Source organism: Bradysia coprophila, assembly GCF_014529535.1.
Source record: "Bradysia coprophila strain Holo2 chromosome X unlocalized genomic scaffold, BU_Bcop_v1 contig_79, whole genome shotgun sequence".
NCBI lineage: Eukaryota > Metazoa > Arthropoda > Insecta > Diptera > Sciaridae > Bradysia > Bradysia coprophila.
In genome coordinates, this window is record NW_023503370.1 from 1,335,768 (window position 1) to 1,358,760 (window position 22,993).

Consider the following 22,993-nt stretch of genomic DNA (forward strand, 5'->3'; position numbering starts at 1 on the left):
TTTTTAAATTATTTTTTAATTTTCTCCACGTCATTAGAAAGCTGTGGAATTGCTCAATTCTGAAGCGAAAATGGTTTTTTTATCAACACATCATTATAGTGATATGCTTCAGTTTCAAAAAAAATCAGTCACGGAAATTTCAAAGTATTTATTCAACCTGAGGGATTCTTTTGAAAGGCAACTTTTCATAAATGGACATATAAAACGGTCACAGTCTCAATATGTCAAAACTGATTTCAGATCATCGATATTGCGATTTTCAGCTGTAATTATAAGATGACTTCAAAGTTCAAACTTTAAAATTATTAGTACAGTCGACGCGTCGCGCGACGTCAGTAAAGTTATATATCAATTTGCTTCAGCTATTTTTCAGCTGGTACACTCATACAGATTACAGATAAAAGTGCTTTTATGTCTATATATGGGTGAAATAGTTACACGCACTCGAGTGCAGTGCTAACACAGTAAAAAGACAGAAGTCTTCTTTGTTTGAGTTGACCAGCTGAAAAACAGCTGAAGCAAACTAATGTGTGGTCTTCTTGTTCTTTTGTTCGTAACTTACCCTAGGAAAGAAACAAAATTCATACTACATGCAAAAAACCACCTAGAGTTGACAATTTCATTCTACAGGTCGGCAACATAACTAAAGGGCGTATCTCCGATATCTCAGAAACTACTGGACCGATTTTATTAAAAAAAAATTGATTGAAAGGCAGTGAGAAGTTATGAATTTCGAGCCCGACGTAAAGTCAATCGGCAATATGGTTCGGAAGATATTGTCGAAAAACTGAAAAAAAATCAGATTTTTTAAACAAAATTTGTAAGACGTTTGAGCCGATTTTGATTTTAAAAAGTAATGAATTTTGAGTTCGACATGAAGTCAATCGGCCATACGGCTCAGAAGTTATTGTGGAAAAACTGAAAAGCCTCTAGAGAATACGACGAAAAGTGCTGATTTTATTGATTTTTTTTTATGCTCAAAATTCATAACTATGTACTACTTTTCACGAAGAAAAGAAGTATTTCAAAATCGGTTCAGTAGTTACTGAGATATCGGAGATACGCCCTTTAGTCATGTTGCCGATGAGGTGTAATAGGCACTGCAGGTGTAAAAATGTTCTAACCCACCAAAAGTACAAGAAATTATAGGATTAAAAAAACAATTCAGGAAGTAGAATTGAGTGTGATGATCACCGTGATCCGTTAAGCCGTTAAAGATCATACATTACCAAACCACAATCCGTCAATTAATTGGGAAATCAGTATCTGAAAAATGTATTATTATCTCTAATATTTCCGTTATCGATTGCACCCAATACACTAACTAATTCGAATTGCATTCCAATACAATAAGCATCTTCGAAACTTAAGCTAAGCTTTAGTGTCTGTAGAGCTTTTAATTTAGTGTGATTTCATATATCTCACAACAAATTAGGAAAATTCAAACGCATTGTAATTCTATTCGCTTTCATATTTTCAAAATTACCTAAACTTGTATAAAGTAAATTAAAATGCAGTCTCGTTAGAGACGCAGGAAACATAAATCTAACACTTGTTTTTAACCACCAGAAGCATAACTGATTAAGTGGAACTGATTTCCATCGGTTTAGTTTTGTTTTTAAAAGTGTAATATCATCGTTTCCAATTATCCAATTAATTATATTTCAAAGGTTAAAATTTTCTCTCGAACTATGCGGATTATGTTACAAAAACCAAATCAGTTTGTTTGTTTGATTTTTTTATATTTGCAGTTTCGAGGGGCATTTTTTTTCTTTATTATACAAACACTCAATTTTTTTTTTCTTCTTCTACTTCAAGTTGTATACAATATAAATTGGTTCGTGAAATGATTTCGCTGAGTTTACTTATATTAAATTTGTTCGTTTTTCTTTTTCTTTTTCGTAGATTTTTTCGACTGGCCTGATGGACTGTTAGAAGCAACTTATTATTGAAATCGAGAATCAACCTTTTTGCAAGAAAAATTTCTGTGAACATTATTTAAGCAGTAAAATTGAATCGTCCATTTAATCGTAAAGCATGTAAGTACTTTAAAATGGTTATTTATACATTTTATAACTATTATTTTGTTTAATACACTAAAATTCAAATGACATTAACCATTTTGTTCGGATATGACAACACGTTATATTATACATATGTAATAATAATACGCAGAAATGGATATTGGATACACCGTTTTCATAAAACTATTACATTTAAATCAACCATAAAAGCATCCTATTAAAAATACGATAGTAAATGTCTAAATAAATTAAAATTCGCATAAACCGAATAAAAAAAAAATAAAAGCTTTATGTACATTTCAAATGGAATTTTAGAAAAATCTCCGTCACTTTATTGCCTTCTCGTTTGTGAGATTATTATATTGTAAAAGAAGAAGAAGAAACAAAAAAAAAATTCTCAACAAAATTTATGATTGCATTTTGCTGCAAAGTCTTATTTTATTGCAATAAAAATGTGAACAGGACTAATAATGTTGCTAACGACGCCGCACCGACTTAAACATCACTGACCGAATCGTTTTTTTTTTTACCAGAGCCTATTCTCGTCGCAAAATAGGCTGTGTACATTTTTTTACATTTGTACAAAAATGAGCCATCATTGGCTTCATGGTAAAAATAGTTTTGAAGAATATACCGGGCAAAAATATGTCAGCAAGTCCTATAGGCCTTTAAAAGAAAAATTCAAGGAAAAAGTTAGCTTTCTACCAAAGTTTATCTTTAAGAGCGCTCACTCCTTGGCAATTTTCTAGCCTACATTTGTGCGCAGAAATATTCGTTTTTTGTTGATTTCTCTGAGCCAAAATCTTTTTTTTGAGAAAGTAAAACCATTAAAGACTGCAAACATGTGGTACTTTTAAGAAAAAAATTGATTTGTGGCCGATATCTTAACCCACTCGGAGAAACCTTTGCAAAACACATAAATTTACACATTTGCAATGGTTTCTCCAAGTGCAATAAGTTATCATCCGCAAACCAATTTTTCCCTTAATAGTAACACATTTTTGCATGCTTTAATGGTTTTACTTAAAAAAAAAGTAGTTCAGAGAAATCATCAAAAAACGAATATTTTAGGCTAGAAAATTTCCAAGGGGCAAGCGCTCTTAAATCTACATTACAATTTTGCGTCAGTCGCATGTGAGTGTGTATGAAGTGGTCACAGCGGCTATTTTAGTGAAATTATTACGAAATTTGCTGAAAATCGTTGATCGAAGCGATCGATATAAATTACAATATGTTTTTGCTACTAAATTGTTCTTTTGACAAATGACTTCGGCTCGAGCTACAAATCTCCTACTAGGGCCCATAACCTGTTGTTGTGGAAATTCAGTAAAGGTATGACCTGTCCAGAATGAAAACCACGTTCGGCTAACAACCTAAAGTGATTTATTAATAATGTATTAATAAAGAACCAATACACAAACAGAGTTAACATACTACGTTAAGGCACTAAAATGAATTTAATTACAATAGTTCAACAAATACCAATTTTCAAGCAAGTATGTAATCTACTAAATAAAGTTTTGTGACCACTGCATACATGATAATGAATTAAAATTTCAATGTTGCGGGCTCTCGAGTTTCAAAACAATTCGAGTCGGGCGAGTCGGGTTTTCGACATGCGAAAGTCCCTGCATCTGGTTGATGTAGAAGTCCGGTTCAAATCGTCAAACTTAATAATATAAAGTCATCTTTCAATTTCCATGGGGAAGGGGCAATAAAATAATGGAAATCCTAAGTTCCACAGTCAAATATGAATTTCAGGGCTTTTATTGACATTCCTCACTTCAATGCTGTAGGTATCTATTATTTATTGCGTGCATTGTTGACAATGTCGGGATCATGGTATAATCTTATGGTTTTTTTCTTTGAATCGCAAATTTAATGCCGGTAATCAACTTGACTAAGTTACTTACGCAGACTTTCCTCTCTTTCTCGGTTCAGGATAAATTTTATATTTGCAAATCACATTTCTACGAAATAATTCCATTTCGAATGGGAATGTTAAATTATATATTTTGTTTTCAAACAATCATTCTTTTCATAATTAGTATTGCTAAATATGGCAGACCATTTCCGCTGAAGAATCGTTTAACTTTGAAAGAATAGCATAATATAACAACGGACTTAAAATGCATTACAGACTTTTTAATTAAAAAAGCTATTTTGTGCTTTATCCACCTTTCACATTTTATGGAGGGACTCTTAAAATTTTTATGATCCTTTTTTCCTCCATGTCAATAATTCTACTTATATACATTATTATACGTTCGTTAAAATAGCTTAAAGCTCAGTTTTGTTGAGGTGTGCACGTTTTCTCCTCTATGTTCAAAAAGTAAAACATAAAACAAGCATTGCCTGTATGTGTACCAGTATAGCATAGATACCCCGGAAAGAGAACTTAATTCTATGAGGCAATCGACGAATGTGAATATTGTACGTTGTAATAAAGTCAAAAAAAACTGCATGGTGTAAAGGGATTGGCGAGAATTTAGACCGAAAAAGTTTTCGGGAACAATATTTGAGAAGGATAGGAACTGGTGAACTATGATTTGCCAGTAGCAATAAATAAAGGTTGCGTTACGCTGTAAAGCTTCAAATTTAGTGAGCCACCAGGACAATACAAGACACGCACAAGTTTGGCTCCTATGAAAAGTTCCAATAGGACATGTACGTTGAAGCTGAATTGCACAGTGTTACTAATTGATCCCCTTAGAACCCATTGATAAAATCATTAGAAGCGCTAGACCGCAGTTTGAAATTGAGTGAACCGAAGCAACAAATTTATTGATTCTCCATTTTATATACAGTCAATCGGATTGTCGCATTCATAAGAGTAGCGTGCAGCATAAATCATACATATCACGTGGACAACATACATGTAGTGTGTATCATTATACACGCTGCACGGCACGCTATTCTTATACATACTCGAAGTACAATTAAAAATAACATTTCGAGGTCACTTTGGCCCGATATGTTTTCGGTGAATCATCATACCAATATTTGGGTGTACGACAAAATTCATAACTTTCTAGACTTTAGTACACATTTCCACTTAGCGCCGTTTGCGCTTTTGAGTGTGCCACCACTAAAAAAAGTGCAACTTCACACATCACTGTAAAAGAATATAGAATCCATATTACCTTTTTGACTTCTCACATTTCATTCTTATCCCAAAAAACATCGGCTCACGTCCTATACGCTTGCATTGTACCCATACCCATATATATGTATGTATAGATATGTGGGGTGCTCTCTCACTATATCGCAATAGTATGGTTTTATGTGACTCGTAAGACGAATTTTCATTTTATATCTTTTCCGCTTCAAGTGAATTGTATGTTTGTTATGTATGTGGTACATGTGGCAAATTAAGATAAAATTATAGACAAATATTCCAGCAAATATTTTCAGTTGCATTTCATTTGGAATTAGAATTTTCTCCACAGTTTTATTAAACTCGAAATTTTATTTATTAGATAAAAAAAAACGAAAACTTCATTTATGAAAGAGCTGCAATGTAATGTATATATAGGGTAATCTTTCCTATGTGCTGGAAATCATAGTCTGGTTTTAATATAATGTAAATAATATAAGAAAAACCCTTGTCTTCTGCTGAATTCTTCTGATTATAATCAAACTATGTATCCCTATAAGTAAATATATGTACATAAGCAACTATTAAAGGTAGAACATTTTATGATCGACATAAAATCTAAAGAATGGTTTCGCTCATTTCGCTGTAAAGTCTATGTTTGCTCGTAAAAATGCAATTTAGGGTTTTGTTAGTGGCGCGGATGCATTTTTTTAATGCGAATAGCTTATACATAATGTTCAACCAATACGACCGAATAATACTAAGTAATTGAAAATCCTTCGTCAACTATATGGATTTTGTTTTATGGATTTCAATAGATTTTCGTTATTGTTCCTCCTGTTTCTTTCTTTCCCTTTTTTTTTCAAATTAGTGGGAAAGCGAATCACTGAGTTTAATTCAAATTATATTCCATTTTATTGCCGTTGGGACGAAATTTTGCACGAAATTAGCATATAAAATAGTTTGTGGTCTCGTAGTCGTCATTTCATTGAAAAGAAAAAAACATTTTTTTTAAATTTTCCCGCTTTACGTCAATTACGTAAATATTCGACCAAGAGCGAAATTTATGTACACAATTTCTTCTTTCTCAAAATGAGAAAAAAATCACAAAACATAAGTACATGTCTCGCCTGTAGCAACAGAGCCATAAAATTTCATTTTTGTTAAGTAGAAAATGAAGCCCAAACAAACTATAAAATTGAGATTATCACTTAGAGAAGGATTTACCTTTTCTCAATTTATATTTTTGAAGCGGGGCTTAATACGACCGGTAATATTATATGCGATAAATCACATTAAAATTTGTGAAGCTGTACTTTGAAAAAATTTTCAATCTAGCATCACACCTGAGCTTGAGCTTTTCACCATTTTTCACCCACAGTTGTGTGAATGTAACGATAGTATGAATCAGAGCGTATTATTGGATCTTTTATTTACTGTAATTTATGAAAGTTCAAACTTACTGTATTTATAGTCAGAGGCAGTAAAATTTCAGCATGAATTGGTTTCAGCTATTTTTCAGCTGATCCATACATGCAATCAAAACAAGTTATAGGTACTTGTTTATGCAGTTGCATGCACGTGGTTGTGATGATGACTGAAGACGTATACACAGTTTTGATTGTTTGTGGTAGGGCCTACTTTGGGAAATTTTTTTCCAAAATTTCCGAAAAATTGCCAAAAGATTCCAAAAACTTCGAACGTTTAAAAACCGAATTTTTCGATCATTTCGCACGGTTTTGGCAACTCTTGAGCTCAGCCTTGTGTTTTAGCCGGCTCTCAATGATTTTGTTTGATTATTAACGCTCTCATCTTTCAAATTAATCATGCTCGACTTCATTTGAAAGCGGATAGTGTCAAGAATCAAACAAAATAATTGAGAGTCAGCTAAAACGCAAGGCTGAGTTCACAAGTTGTCAAAAATTTTGGGAAAATTCGGCTTTTGAATGTTCGAAGTTTTTGGAAATTTGTGGAAATTTTTTGGGTTTGTGCGGATCAGCTGAAAAACAGCTGAAGTAAATTTATGCTGAAGTTTCACTACCTCTAACTGTACCAAAAATTTATGAAGAGAAAACGTTTCTCGGTAAATTTCAGGCACTGTCGGCCTTTTTCAAAAATTCCAGTAAATTTTCAATAACAGGCTTTGGTATAAATCGTTTTTTGAAACTAAAATATCAACTCTATTATATCGCAATATTAAAGTAAAAGTAATTCGCTCAGCACAACACAAAGCTCACTAAACGAACAACGAATCGACCGTTAAAATTCAATTCTATTCTCTGCATCTAAATACTGCTGGTATCGAAGAAGACTTTTTTTATTCTCTTATGAAATTACCTCTCAGTATCTTCATATTTCTGAAGAAAAACCAAAATTCCTCTCTATACCACTTGCGAAAACCATGGCAAAGAAAATATTGCAAAATCAAGCGTTTCTCGGTTGTTTCATTCTCCTATGTTTGATAAATATTTAAGCTCAGAAATAAACTTTTGGCTTGTGTTCGGTTGGAAAAGCGTCACGAACATTACCACATTAACAGTCAATACTTCCTGATACCGGTGTGAATGAATAGAATACATTTATCGAATGTCGTAATTGAAACACATAACAAAACAAAATCTATATAGTCTCTTTTCCATCACACAGTTTCTATATATGCCGGTGTCGTTGACGATGTCTGTACACAAGATAAGAAATCTTTTATATGTTGTGACTTCTTTGTTCAGCTTTTAATTAATTCTTAAATGCTGTTTAATTATTCTGAAGTAAACACTTGACGTCTTCTTGTTCCTGAAAACAGTTGCAAACTATTTCTTACTAGTCAAGTCTATATAACATTCACCCATTGCATTGTGAAATGGGTATTGTGTTAATACGTGAACTTTAAAACGTGTATACAACGCACACATATTCTTTGTGTATTATGCTAGTCCTATGGATACGTCAATTCAAAAGCTAAATGGTCTTTAAATTTTAATTAAATTTTAAAATTCCTTTCATTGTAAAGATTGTTCTTTATTTACCTTCTTTTCGAGTGTTTATTTTCAGTCATAATAATTGTGCCATAAAAAACACTATTTAATTTCGTCCGAATTACGTATCAAAGAAAATAAATCGCATTTCTTTATACAAATGCTGCGCTTTTTTTCCCTTCTCGTCTTCCTTCTTATTCCGTCGTCGTCGTTTTTCGCTTCTGATTACACAGGTTGATTTAAGTTTTTCGCTCTACTCGACCAATTTTAATTTCAAACGATTTTTGGTTTGTTTTTATTATACCGAATATTTTTGTCGGACGAAAACAATTTCATTTGAAAGTTTTAAAACATTTTAAGAGACCTAAAATTGCAATATAATATGAAATTAGAGAGAAACTTCACTTTTAATATTACGGATGAAGTTGTTACGTTTTGTGAGAATAAACCACATTTGTTTGAATTATGCAACTGGGAATAATTGCAAAGTTCGCATTTATGGTTTCTAACCCGAAACAAGTCGTTTTCTAGCAACAGAGTGCTAGGAGATAAAATGTTTTTGGTGTGCATTATATTGTCTACAAATGCATAAACATATCTATCTACACACACACACACACACACACGAACTTTGTTGGTAATTCTGTAGTTTTCTTTTATATTTGGTCAGGTTAAGTTATGTTGTTGAAGGAAGTTGAAGGGTAAATAATTTTATATCTAACGTAATAAAGTGTGAAACTGAAAGGAGAAGTATGTTTTAACTTTGAATGAAACACTCAACACAAGGGAATAGAAATCGACATCAAACATAGATGCTGAATTTGTTGGTCTTACGTCGAAGCAAAAACACACACTGTATTACACAAATGCATATCATACATTTTTAAACTTACAGAAAGATAATTTAGCACATAATTTAAATACCATCAATTCCATTAAAATAGAGAAATTATTTTATGAAAACCAGCAAAACAGTAAACAGCACACATCGCAAATTCTACACATGCTTCCGTAACCTTATGCAGAATAATCGTTAGAAGTGACCCATTGTTGTAGTAGGTGAGGAATGCCGGTGAAAGATTTTTTTTTTTGAATAATTTGATGTTTACCACTTCCTTCTAAATAGAGATCCGAAATTTCGCGCCTTATACAATAAGTTTAACATCACTATGTTGCAACATATTGGGAAAATAAATTTCAGTATAAAAATGTGTTCATCGGCATTACTCTCCTACTTCAATGAAATTTATCAAAATAATTGTATTTAAACCGATTCTTTGGCATAATTTCCTTTGAACATTTATAACATTGAAGAAACTGCGTGTCACGACGCAATCATTAAATCTGTTCCTTCATTTGTTTAGATAACCTCCTTTAGTGCTAAATACAGAATCTTTTACTTCAATTGTTTTACCAATCATTTTATTATATAAAACAATACAAGCCAGAGCTCGTCATTTACCTTTGATAGTTGTCGATAGCAGATGACTAGCCGTTTCTAAAGGGTAAAACTCGACAAAATTTTGGAAGATTGTTAGGTTTTACTGTGTAACAGATTCTCAATAAAACTTATTCAGTGGATTTTGATAGTTGTGATTCGATGTTAATTTGCGCAAGTATTATTGAATGTCGAGTATAAACTAAGGGCATTTTATCGGAGCTATCGACAACAGATGATTAGCCGTTTCCAAAAGGTTGAACAGTAATGAAAAAGGGACAAGTTAACGTGCAAAGATTTTAATTAATGTTAGCACCTACCTACCTACCCATCCATATCCATTGGTTTATATTATCTTTGTACATTCTATTGTCTTTTTATCCTTTATTGGCGTGTTACTTCTTCAGTTCTTCTCTATCTAAAGATTCTTCTTTGAATCTGCACAGGTTCAACAACAGTGACTTTGAACGTCATAAGAAATTTTTGCTTTACATTATCGAAACTTTACAAAAGAAAATGTAGCGCACGACTAGCGCAGACCAACCATGGTTGAACTATTTTTTTTGTTTGTATCATTGGAATTGGAACATGAATTGATGCCAATATAAGAATATAGAAGCAATTAAAGGGAAATAGCTGCAACTGAACGAATTAACAACACATTAATTGAATGAGATTTTATTCCCATTGGCCGCTTGTTTCTTTCTGTCGGCGTACCATTTCCTTCAATTACTGTATATGTCACCAATGTGCACGAATAAAACCAAAACAGTTGAAAGAAGTTGAAGACACTTTACAAGAATTGAACCGTATTGCCGAGTGTACGACAGTACGATATCAAAGTGTTTAACACAATAAGTTAATGCAAAGATCAAGAAAATTGTGGGACCATCTTTCCTTAAGTAGGTATTATTTACACACACAAGACTATTGATTGAAGATCGATTATTGGGAAAGCAGTTCAACAAAATTCTATACGAAAATTGGATCATAATTCGACAAAGAGAATGAATTTCAGAACAGCCTTTCCGCCTATCATAAATCTTGCGAAAAAAAACATCAGTCAAGCTAATCAAAACAGATTGGATGTCAGAATCTAATTGCTTCAACGTCGTTATGATCATTTTTCTTTCTAAAGCGTGATGTATTTTCAAGTAGTGTTAACTGTCGTCAAAGCGGAACCCCACACAAGTGTAGATTAAAAACTAATTAAATTAAATGAACACATCAAAGCAAGACTTGTATGTAAAATTGCCCTTACATAATTGCTGTAATGAATATTCTTGTTATTATTACACAATTAATTGTTCTAGAAACTTTATGTGACGTGAATGGAAATGATCTTTTCAATAATATAAAACTCGTTAGATTAGAGTCCAATAAGTTCCATATAATATAAGCGAAATGTTGTGCTATGTGGCATTATATAAGTAACCTTAAAACAAATTAAAACAAACAAATAAGAGATTTTGCTCTCAAGCGCCTCTGATAATTTATAATCCCAATTCAAAAGAAATTTATTGCTTCGCTTTTCTTAAATGCTTCCACAATATAATTAATTGTTATGGTATGGAACATTTATTCTTAAAAGCATTCGGTAATTTAGTGGATATGAGTGACTGTTTAATAACAACAACCTTTAATTATATCCAGATCATTTCTTTTAAACATATTCATAAGAGTTGTTTGTTATGATCTCAAGGGGTTACACGCGTTGTACACTGTATCATAATAAATTACAACGCCATAAATATTGTGACGATACGATAACATCAAATGAGTAAATCGATGCCAAGACACAGACACAGAACTTAATTGAATAATTATGTCATTATGACATTGTGGCTTAACAAAATCGTTTAAAAGAAAACACTTCTTTCCGGATGAAATATTCTTTTCTTTTCACAATGTACAGATGTGCCGTTTAGAAACGCAGTTATTCGTACTGGGAAGTAGCTGAGCATCGTTCTAAGTTAAGAGTTGCATAAGAGGGTCACCTCAGTGAGGCCTTATTACTCGGAAATTTTGCTGGAATTCTTGTTTAGAATTTAAGGAATTTTGTCATAATTTTCGAAAATTTAAAAATTCTTACAAATTCTTAAAATTTAAGGAATTTTGTTAGAATTTTAGAATTACAGAAGGTTTTCCTAAGTTCTGAACTTATTTGAGATTTTTTAGAGTTTTAAAAGTCATCGATGTTCCCTGTCAATTGTTTCCAGTCTATGATATTTTGGCGCAAAATTTCAAAACGTCTTGGCGAATAAACTAAGAATCACTTACGATGTAGAACAATACTCAGACTAAAAATAAATTTACATTTTTCCGTTCGCAAATTCTTCTGACGAAATCAAGTTTCCTACCATTAAAATGCTATTTGCAAAAAATGTAAGAAACTTAACATGCAAAAATCTGTAGCTGTGGAAAAAACCATTCAAATTTCAAATCTGTTAATGCGCTGGTTAATTAAACGCATCCTTTACTATCTGACAGATTGAAATTTTCAACTGTCTCGAAATACTAAAAACTGTGCATTTCATTTTTGAACAAACTGTAATCGTTTAAGTGGGAACAGTATCAAAACTGAAATTCTTATAGCAGGTCTCCGACGAAAGTCTATCATTTTCATTACAGAGACTTCATAGCTACGTTGTTTCGTTGCTTAGCAGCAGTGACATTATTAACTTCAGTTCCTCATTTTCTCTGTGTGTAGCGTGTCGTCCTTCAACAGTTTGAGTTTCGTTTTAGTGAAAAAACGAAATTTTCAGAAATATTTAGTAATCGTTCTGTACATCTTCGCCGGTGTACCCATACTATGACCGATTTTATGCAGAATTATGGCCACAATGCGTTGCGAAAGTGAAGCTTTCAAAATTGCAAAATTCTTTATCACATCGTAATGTATTGCATCGAACATAAAGTTTCAGATGAGAAGAGATTGGCCGAGTAATATCGTGTGTGTTGATTTTTTTTGTGTGTAACCATAACCATAAATCGAGCAATAACAATTTTGTTTTGATTCTTTTGCGGTTAACGTGCTCATTGCAGCTTTTCTTGCCAGGAAACGAAATATTGTTTTTGTATGAAACATCAGCAAATTGCTTATTTGTACAGTTGGACTAAGAGAACGTTTACATGTCGCTGGGTTGAAAGTCACAATTTTCCTATCATCTACATTTTAATAGATAATGGAGACTCGAGGGGGAGAAAATGTGCGTGTGTACGACAATGACCCGAACAAAATCGCTTCTCCGATTTGTTCAAAATATTAAAAAGTTGACATAATGTCTCAAAAGTTTCAATTTCCTATACTCAACTCATAAATAAGCAAGCGTAAGAGCGTTCTATCTGTTACCTGCAACTAAGTCCAAAGTCAGCCCGGGCTGCGCATAAATTCTCGTAGCAGTTATTACTGAAAAAATAATTTGTCAAACTATTCTACTGAGACCTTGATAACAGCGTTAAATATATTCAGTGTAAATGTAAGCGTAATATGGTTTGGAACGTTCTCATAATAAATAAACCCTTTCAACGGATTGAAAACATGCTTTCATTTTAAAAATGATAAATTTTGCTTACACTGCCTTTCAGTAGAATAACAAAAAAAAAAAAAACAATTCGTATCGTTAACCAGTGCATTATAATGAAGGGAACTCGTAAAAAAATAATTTTTATTTTATTTTTTATGATTTTGTGCATATATAATACTTTTTGATTATATAAATATTTCTTTTCTTTAAATCGTTCCTTTTTCTGCTTAGGACAATATGTATGGATAATAAAAACGCGTGTTCCGTTTTTATTGGGTACTTCTATTGTCGTTATTTGCATATATAGGTACCCCAGACCATTATACCGTCCACGTTCTTGCATAAGAAAATGTATGTTGTATATATAGCTGCAGTAAAACTACCTACATGTAGAAACAATATTTTTTTTCATTTTTGATATGTTTTCTTTTACTCTTGCTCCTTCAAAATTATACATGAAGCAGCTCTTTCAATACAACGTAGAAAATGTGCACACGAAGACCTTTCATACACACATATTTTTATCAATTTGGTCATAAAATTATATTTAAAGAAAAAGGAAAAAAAAATTGCTTCCATCAGAACGTTTTACTCGTTTCGAAGTTGTATAAATGCACCTTCTTCCGTTTTGTTCATCATCATCACAAATTGAACGTATTATTTGTGCTGTTGTTGTTGTATATTCTTATGAAGACCAACAACAATATTCATTCAAACAAAAATAAAAATTTGCATCAAAATTGATTGAAATATACAGAAATATTATATATGTGAAGAAACTGCGATAGGGTGGAACGATGATGCGCTGACAATTAATTCCAATAGTATGTGTCGATTGATCAATAGGAAATATTTACAGTGATCAGATCGTAAATGTGTGCAGTTTCATGCTTGAAGTGAATTTACCAACGGGCCCAGGTAAAAATAAAAGTCTCAACAGTTCGAAAACGTATTACTTTACTCACGTCTCAAAAGGCGAAGGATTTGAGACCATGAATAAACGTTTTTCGAATTTTTGATACTTTAATTTTCACCAAGGGGTCCACAAGGCTGTAAACTTTAAAAATAAAAGCTAGAAAGTTTATCACTTTGCTTGATTGTTTATTATGTTACAGTGCTTGCCTCTTTTAATTCTTCTCACTTGTTAAATGCGGCTCACTTGAAAATCGATGGTGTACAAAATGATTAAATGACTGATAGCGGTCACTTTCAATGAAATAATGTGGACAACTTCACAAATTTTTAATTGTTGGTTTAAATCATGCAAAACTGATAGCTTAAGTACAACTAACCGGGTGAACAAGTAACGTCGTAATAAAAATGAAAAGATTTATGAGAAAAATATTCACCATTTTCGCTCTTCACTTTTACATTTCTTTGCAAAATATTTCCAACCAAATTTCATTGATTAACAACGAATCCGATGAACACAAAAACTAATTCGAAATTGAAACAAAAACCATTCCAAATACATGTCGAGCATATCGATCGATATACAGTTCCCCTAACTGATATTATTGTTAAAACAATATTTATGCTTGCTTTTGTTTTATTTTCGGTTTCATTTTTCACGTCGATGATTATGTTTAAAAACTACTTGGCTTTTAAATCAACCAAGTCACAAGTCCAGTTCAGGTCAAACCAACAGTAAGATATTAGACAGATTGAGCAAATTACGTATAATTAAGATGTTCTGGACGGTTACTTTATGAATTGAACGTAATTTGCGCAAACTATCTCTTAGCAAACGGTTCGAAATTTTCGAAACCCGACCAAAACTCAATCCGAATTAATAGTTTAAAGCCCTACAGCCGAAAACAGGAGAAAGCTGAAACCCCACCTGACCCGAACCCAGCCCGAATTAATTTTCAAAACCGGACGTTCTAACGATTTTCAAGAGAACAATGTTCTGCGTCAAAAATGCGATGTGATTGTCAGATGTGTTTAGGATGGACTCAGTGGCTATTTTTGGGAAAACGTTTTCTTGAGTTTTCCGACATTGTTTGAAATTTTACTTAATTTTACGGAAAAATCATTTTTTAACAATTTGTAAAAGTGTTGGAAAATTTTGGAAACTGTTTTTCTAATAATTTGCACTGTGTAGACTACTACTTCTTAATAGATTTTAGGCTGATTCATAATTGTATTTCAACGTCTTTAAAAAGGTACTTATCAGACACGCCGACCTTCGTTTGACCCGCTGGGTGCAGAATCGTAACTTTATTAAGTCTTTGCTTACTGTTGATTCTGGAAAAAATGTAGCCATAAAGTTAATTAAAGGCGCGAGCGCAGCGAGCGAAATTTTTTACGCTTTTGTCAAGAGGTGTGAATTTCTTGTTTTTCTTTTAAAAACTGAAAATTTGACAGTTTCGAAATATTAAGTATTGTGCAAAAACTAACATCGAAATTCGACTTTAATAACTTTAACTAAATGATTTTGGAAATGAATAACTTTCAACCGTTTTTGAATTTTTGTTTCACTCTCTTACTTACTTCAGTTGCGTAGTAAACGTAGCTCATTTTAAATTTTGAAGATTTTCTTATTTGCACTTTTAATTGCTTTACTTCCTTCCACAATATATACTCACATTGTATTCATCCATTCGTCTAGTGTTGAACGACTGACAACCGCGTTAGAGTGAGACAATTCTCATTTTGTAGTACATCGTGAGCAAGAAATATGGAAAAATCAGGAACAATTTAAATGGTTTCAAAGAGAACGTTGCGCCACAGTCGAATTTTTTGAATTTTACTGTATTGATACTGCCATACATTCGTTAAAAATATTAGTAAAATCAATAATTTCCAAAGCTGAATAATTAAACTTAGTTAATAACTGACTTCTCGTCGGGTGCTACGCACCCAACGTATTTCTCCGTTGGGTGCTTCGACACCGACAAACTCTGGAAGTCGGCGTGGCGTGTCTGGTATTTATTTGAAAGTTCCATGATAATCCGATTGTTTTTCTTCAAGATTTAACATTCCACCCTAATGTTTCGCATTGCTGAAGGAAGAAACATAAAATGCAACATTCTGTTATGAGTTTTAATAAACCTGTCTACGAAATTGATAACAAAACACATTTTAATAGTTTTTTTTTCACTCCGCATGCTCAACTTGTTTTTTTTTTTTCAAAACATATAACTAAAAAAAACTGCTTGTTACATAGAAATAAAACCACTTAGAAACTATTTATTACTCGAATTATAAATAATTTGTATAAATGTAAATAGCCCATTTCGGATGGGGATTTCAGTTGAACTTTTCGTTGCACGGGTCAGCGCTGCATTTAAGTAGAAATGAATATAAATATTTAGTTGAATTTGTAAAGCGCAAATATAACTTTAAGCAACATGAAAAGAATGGCATTACATTACAAAATGCATTTGAATAATTTACACTGTGTATGTATGAGAAAACGGGGGATATGAAAAATTATATTCCATTTATCGATAAAAATTTATGCGAAACATTTAAAACTTCTGTGAATTTCGAGACTTATATGTGTGTAACTCTCGTTCCTCTAGAAGTTTTCATTTTTTTTTTTTAAATTAAATCAAAAACTTTCTGAATGATCTATACGTTTCATTTCGATAAATTTTATGAGTATCCGAAGACATCAAAACTTTTGATGTGACGCATTCGGGTGTCATGCATAAATGTATTGAAATATTCCAGGACTTAAGAAGCGCATGTTAAAAACCTACATGCAACAAAGAACACATTTTAGGAAACGGAGATTCATCTGTTATCGACAACGGCAGGAGACATTAGCCATGACTTCTGATTTCACTGAGGCTGAAATGGTTTTTATTCTTAACTATGTAACAGGTTAGCAGATTAGCACTGAGGATTTTCCCATATTTTCCTCAAATTTCCACAAAAATGTTTTTTGGAAAATTTAAATTTTTTTAGAAAAAATGAAAAATTTTGTGAGGATAAGGAAAACGCAAAAAAATATCCTGGATTGTCTATCCTGAAGTATGTTATGCAAAATCTCAGTTCAGGCGCAAGTTATGAACAAGATGTCATGTACATCAGTGCGATCCTCATTTTTACTTTTATGCACTAGTGTGTAAATATGCAAATCCATTTACGCGCACTGTGCATAAAATTATTTCCGTTGTAAGCAATTTACTTTATGCACTTCAACACAAAACAAAACGAGACCATAAACGACGTACAGCTTATGAGTGTGTGTAACATGTCAACGCATTGTTTATGCGTACCCAGAAACTTTACATCTAAATGTAAATACGATGCATACGATGTGTATAAAATGTAGTAAAACATGAAAGCGAAATTTAGATGAATCATCGAAAGAGCATTTTTTTCACCCATTCCGGTCATTGTGAATAACCTGTTTTTCTGGCAAATTTTCTTTTGGATAAAATCGTCTAGAAGACAGTTTGAATATTGCAGAGTTAGTGATTGAACACAAAAGCACAAACAGTTTTCAATTTAGTTTTGTTTCTAAATAAAGTAAAAAATTAAACAACTTAACCGAAAACACATGTAAAAGAATTACGCCCGAATATGCCCAGTCCTTATTAGTCTGCATTTGAATAAATTTCAACAGAATCTAATCAGACTGCGAGAATTTTAAGCAGAACTATGCATACAAAATTTTGTTCCAAAATAATATCAGTCAGTGTTTATATCTCATCAAACCTGCTTATATATTCATATGTGTGTTATATTCCTGAACTGATTATCCTAACCACGTTCAGTTTTGATTGATCCTGGAAATGAAACGAGAATAATTTCACACTCTGGCACACGAGAGACAAAATAACGTTTTAATAGTGGTAATACAAAATTTACATTTTCATTTTATTTTATAGACGAGATTATTTCAAATTTTGACTACAATTTCGCTGGATGATAATTTTTAATTAAATTTTAAACTTAGTCCTTTGTATTGTTTAAAATTTACGGAACAACCATACATCCAGTTTTCGAGTTAATACCGAAAAACGAATGATATAAAACAGAGACTAACCAATAAAAATGTCTGGAATCAGTCAATCGTTATACTGTGTGCCGTAAAGAATTGCTTGGACTTAATTTTACTCGGAAATATGTTGATTTACCAATGTTCGGTATGTATAGCTCGGAATGTATAGCTCTTTGGCGCTTGAACAAGCAGGATAATAAAATAGGGAAAGAACTCAAAACAGATATAAATTCGGTTGTGTCGTAGTATTGTTGTTGTTATTCTTGTAGCAGTTGTGAATGGGTCTATGTATGAATATATGCACAATGTGTGCATTCAAAACACGTGTAAAACAAACTAATCTCATTTGATATTATCGGCATTTATTGCAATAATGGCCCTTTATTGTGATGATAAAAGTTTGCGTGGTGATGAGTTTTGAAATAGTTTTGTCAGCGGAATACAATTGACGATTGTCCATCAGTCCATATAAAAAAAAATGATGTTGCATTACTCGTTCTGAAAGTTGATGCATTACAATTTACTGGTCGAATAAACAAACAAAGAACGAATTGACCGCTTTGTTCCACATTCAGCTGTGATCTGATATGGATATGAAGATTGGGCAACCTATTAAAAGGTCGACATAGGTCTTGGAATTTATTTGCCGTAGTTGTGATCTTGAACATACCTACCAATCGAAATCGAACGGGGATGGCCTTTCAATCAGGGACATTATTGATCAATTGATCATAGCAACGTAACTAATGGAGTACCTTACACGGGTGACACTATTGACGCTATTCACATACATTTTTCGTCGAAGTGCCTAGGTTTTGGTAACTGTAATTTCAATTTGGTTTATTAATTCAGAACAAAAAGGATCACTCCTTATACAAATGTTCAGAGATAATTCATGAATGTATCAATAAAAGAAATGGTAGTGATACAGGCCTAACAGGTTTAACCTGACCTGACTCTTACAAAATCTCGAAGGTTCTTTTAAGTTCTTGAAAAAGATTCACGAAACTTCGCGAATTTCAAGAACTTTAATTCAAAAAATTGGCACTTTCTGAATCTAATTTAAGTAAACCTGAAATTGATTGTTGATTTAAAAATAATATTTAATTCAAAGCGGAAAACAAGACTGCTCGCATACGGCGCAGTCAGTAAAAAAAATCAATCTTTTCAATCAACAGAAATTACAATAAATAAAAATCATCTGCTCTATTAGTTCCTAAAGTTCCAAGAATACATGCCGCATTGCCTCTTTGTATAGCAATAGAAATTTTCTGCAACAGATAATCTTTGCAGCTATGCTCCCCTGATGCTCTATTCATTAATGATCCCAACTTGTCAATAAATTTCTTTGTTTCTGGTCCCATGCAACCTAATGATTCAAAGGCAAGGGGGTAAACAAATAGTTTTCTTTAAGACGCATACAATGATTATGCTTTAATCTCTCCGCTTTATCTGCAATTTTATCTGCTTTCTTAGAGGATTCACCGATGTTTGAAGGGGCCAAAGTATCACGTATTGTTGCATCCCATTGTTGATTTACTTTCGATGTATTTATTCACTTCCAAAAATGTGTTGTTACAGTGAGTTTGTAAAACAGACCATAACTCCATGTATATTAATCTTATTATTTGGGGGCACGCCTCGAAGCTTCTTAAATAAGTTACAAATCGGTAATTAATTAATTTACAAAAATTCTATGTGTAATATAACGTTTATGTTTGTTTGTTGACTTGTCTCTATAGGAACCCATACCAAAAGTCCTAGAGATTTGAAACTTGGTGTACCGACTGCTGAGGAAAAGATAGGAAGAACACGAGATTTTATTTTATGCGTTATTTCACGCGTGATTTTTCTGTCCGTTGCATTTTTAGACAGCGAAATCTTTTCGCGTGAAAATTTTTGGTGCGGGGATAGTATCTTGTGCACCAGGTTTTGAAATGTGGATTTTTCAGCACAAGGCCAAATTTTAAATACGAGCGGAGCGAGCAGGAAATACTTTTTGTTTGTAATATGTTTTGATAGGTGAAAACATTTTTCGAAGGAAAATATTTAAACATTTTGAAGTAATCCCGAGCGAGACCGGGGACACTCAGCTAGTATGGATATGTTGTAAACTTTTTATTATATGAAAAATCGTTTCCCTTTTGTTCATAACACTTCTCACTTTGATGAACAAAAGAATGTTGTGAGAAATGATTTAATTTACATTCTGGCTGATTCGATGTACACAATAGCCGAAAAAGACATTGTTATGAGTTTATAACAGCGTCCGTTAATAGCATTTGTTCAGAAGACATTTTGGAAGGAAATCGTTTGTATGTTTGACTATCTATGGCATGCATAAAAAAGGTGAACTGAATGGGAATTAAATCGTTTCGAATTGAGAATTTACAACTTGAACGAAAAGTGGTCTCACATAAGTGAGACATTATTCTATTCTATTCAAATTTGAGTTTTATATTTGAATTCGACGTGATAAACTATACCATTCTTTTTCGATATGAAGTAACTACAGAAGGAAATCATCATAAAAAGCCATGGAAAAAAAGAGAATATGCCAATAAAATCATAACTTCTCGTCTTCGCATTCAGCTACCTAGTTGTTCTTCTCTTCTTTTTTTTCAAACTTCCATATTTTGATTTTATGGCCTTTTCTTAAGTCTATTAAAAATAACTATTCAAAATGTAATTCAAACCGCTTTTTATGATGAAAACTTTTTTCGAACGTTTTTTTTTTCTCTCCACTCTATTTTAAGACATAAAAGATCCTTGATTCCGGTTGGATTTTATGGCTTTAGATACACACACAAAAAAAAGTTATTCCCGGTTGTACCACATTTTCATTATATCCATTAGCAAATTATTAATATTTAATAGTGTATCTGTATCCAAGTACTTGAAATGTGTAAACGGAATCATAAAGAGAGAAGAAAAAAATTTTGTTACAAAAAGAATTATAGTTTTCTGTTTTGTAGCACGGGCTTATATGCATGCAAATGGGGCAAATAGGATATCTCGTTATATTATTGAATAAGTGTTATAATATGCTCAAGTCACGGTTCGAATGAAACCATTAATTTGAATTGATGGATACACTTACAATGTTTACAATTTATTGTTATTTCAGATATTAAACATCACTTACAGGCCCATCATTTGCATATCAACGTTCTGGGAAATTATTATCCATTTCTTTTGATATATTTAATGAAAGTAACCATGACCTAAAACCAAAAGAACTTAGTAGATTCGCTAGCATAGACCAAAGAACGTTTACACTAAAAAAAAAACATTTTTCTGCTTGTAAGTAATTCATACATCTGATGATGGGTTCCGATTCGATTTTATATGTATCTTTAGGCTGGAGAAAGAAAAAAAGAGGAAAAATTGCAATTCGGAATGATTTAAAGAATTTTTTGTCTCGACTTCAAAAAAAATTGTTATTTTATAGAAACGTTACAATGAACTGACCAACGTAATTTAAAAGAATCGGTTTTTGATGGACGCCTTTAAGCGAAACAATTATGTCCAACGATTGAAAATTAGTGACACACGATCTGTAAAAAAACAATGCACACGAAGGGGCTAAAACTGAAACAGAATTATATTTCGGTTAGATTGCAGTGGCGTCGACTGTAATAGTGCGACAGTTTTTTTTGCTCATTGAAACGAATTTCGGTTTTGTTCGCACTATGAATTCACATTCACCAATTGTGGCGATTGCAATTGAATCTTTTCAAAGAAAAATTATCGCACCCTCGGATTGTTTAGTTTGGACCGGGTGGTCGCACTAGTCTCCGAATTTGTGTAGTCAGGTGTTGGATTAATTAATTTTTTTTATGAATGAAAGAACAATAGGTGTCCCATTACTGGAATATTTTTGGAGACTGGTGCCACCACCCAATGAATTTAAAAAAGATCAATGATAATTCGTTGCATCTGAGTCAAATATCGGCGCCACTGTTGTAATTCTTCTGTGATTTTCTTGAATGATATGTTTTGCCTTAAGTATAAGTAATATAAAATTAACGTGCTAATTGAGTCAGTTTGTCTGCTGGCTTTATATAAACGGAAAAACTTCAGCAACAAGTCTTCTTTGTTGCAGTGCGTAGATAGTTATTTTCGTAACAGGATCCCTAATGGAAATTTTGCGTAAAATATGTAAAAAACCTAGGCGAAGCTAAATTTGGCAGCACTTCGTTTGCGCAAAATACAGCCGCAATTTAGGAACCAGATTTTACTGTTCCCATTTTTACAACAGTCACTTTTACGCTCAAGTGAGTGGTGAGTCAATGTATCTACGGTAATGTCGGCCATTTTCAGTTATTTTCAGAAGGCCGAGTTTGACAATAGGGTGTGTCGATTTCAATTATTTTTTTTAGTCATTCCGGGTTCCGCCCTACCGCGATTCACCCTCGCACTAGCAATAATAATCAGCAAAATTTTTTTTTTCTAAGTCAATATAAGCTTGCACCGTCACTTTTTCAAAAATTTTCGAGCTACACGAGATAGCTGGATAATGGGTCCGAACCAAAAAAAATCTACAGATGCTTTTGCAAAGTTTTCACTCTGTACGGCATCTAGAGGGTCTACTAGAACATACAAAAATTAAAAAAAGTTAAAAAAAATGTTTTACCGTCATTTTGGAAGAGCATCAAGTTTCACCGAGGTGGAATTTTCAAGAATTTTGTAAGTGGAAAAGTCATCTCTTCTGGGTGAATTTTTTTCAAGCTATTGTTGTGATAGCTCATTTTGTAGGTATTTCAATAGCGCATCCAGCAAACATACAGTTTAGATAGATAAATTTAAATATTTTTTGGTTTCACTGTTGGAAGGCCCAAAAATGGGGCATTTCTTTGGGTATTTTCGAAAACATAACAAATTGGCTTCTCTTAAAAAACGAAATCTTACTATTTTCAGCTTTTAAATGTGTTATTCATGAATAATATTTGAATTTCTGTCAAAATTTTTCATTTAC

General features: G+C 32.5%; 1 protein-coding gene across 3 annotated transcripts in view; it reads left to right on the forward strand.

The window, feature by feature from the left end:
- Positions 1 to 22,993, forward strand: part of LOC119070423 (protein doublesex) — a 115,776-nt gene that overhangs the window by 91,505 nt on the left and 1,278 nt on the right. For all 3 annotated transcript variants that reach the window (XM_037174762.1, XM_037174760.1, XM_037174763.1), the window contains one exon: positions 1,906 to 2,039. The gene's annotated coding sequence lies outside the window, so the exon portion shown is untranslated. The remainder of the gene's footprint in view (positions 1 to 1,905; positions 2,040 to 22,993) is intronic.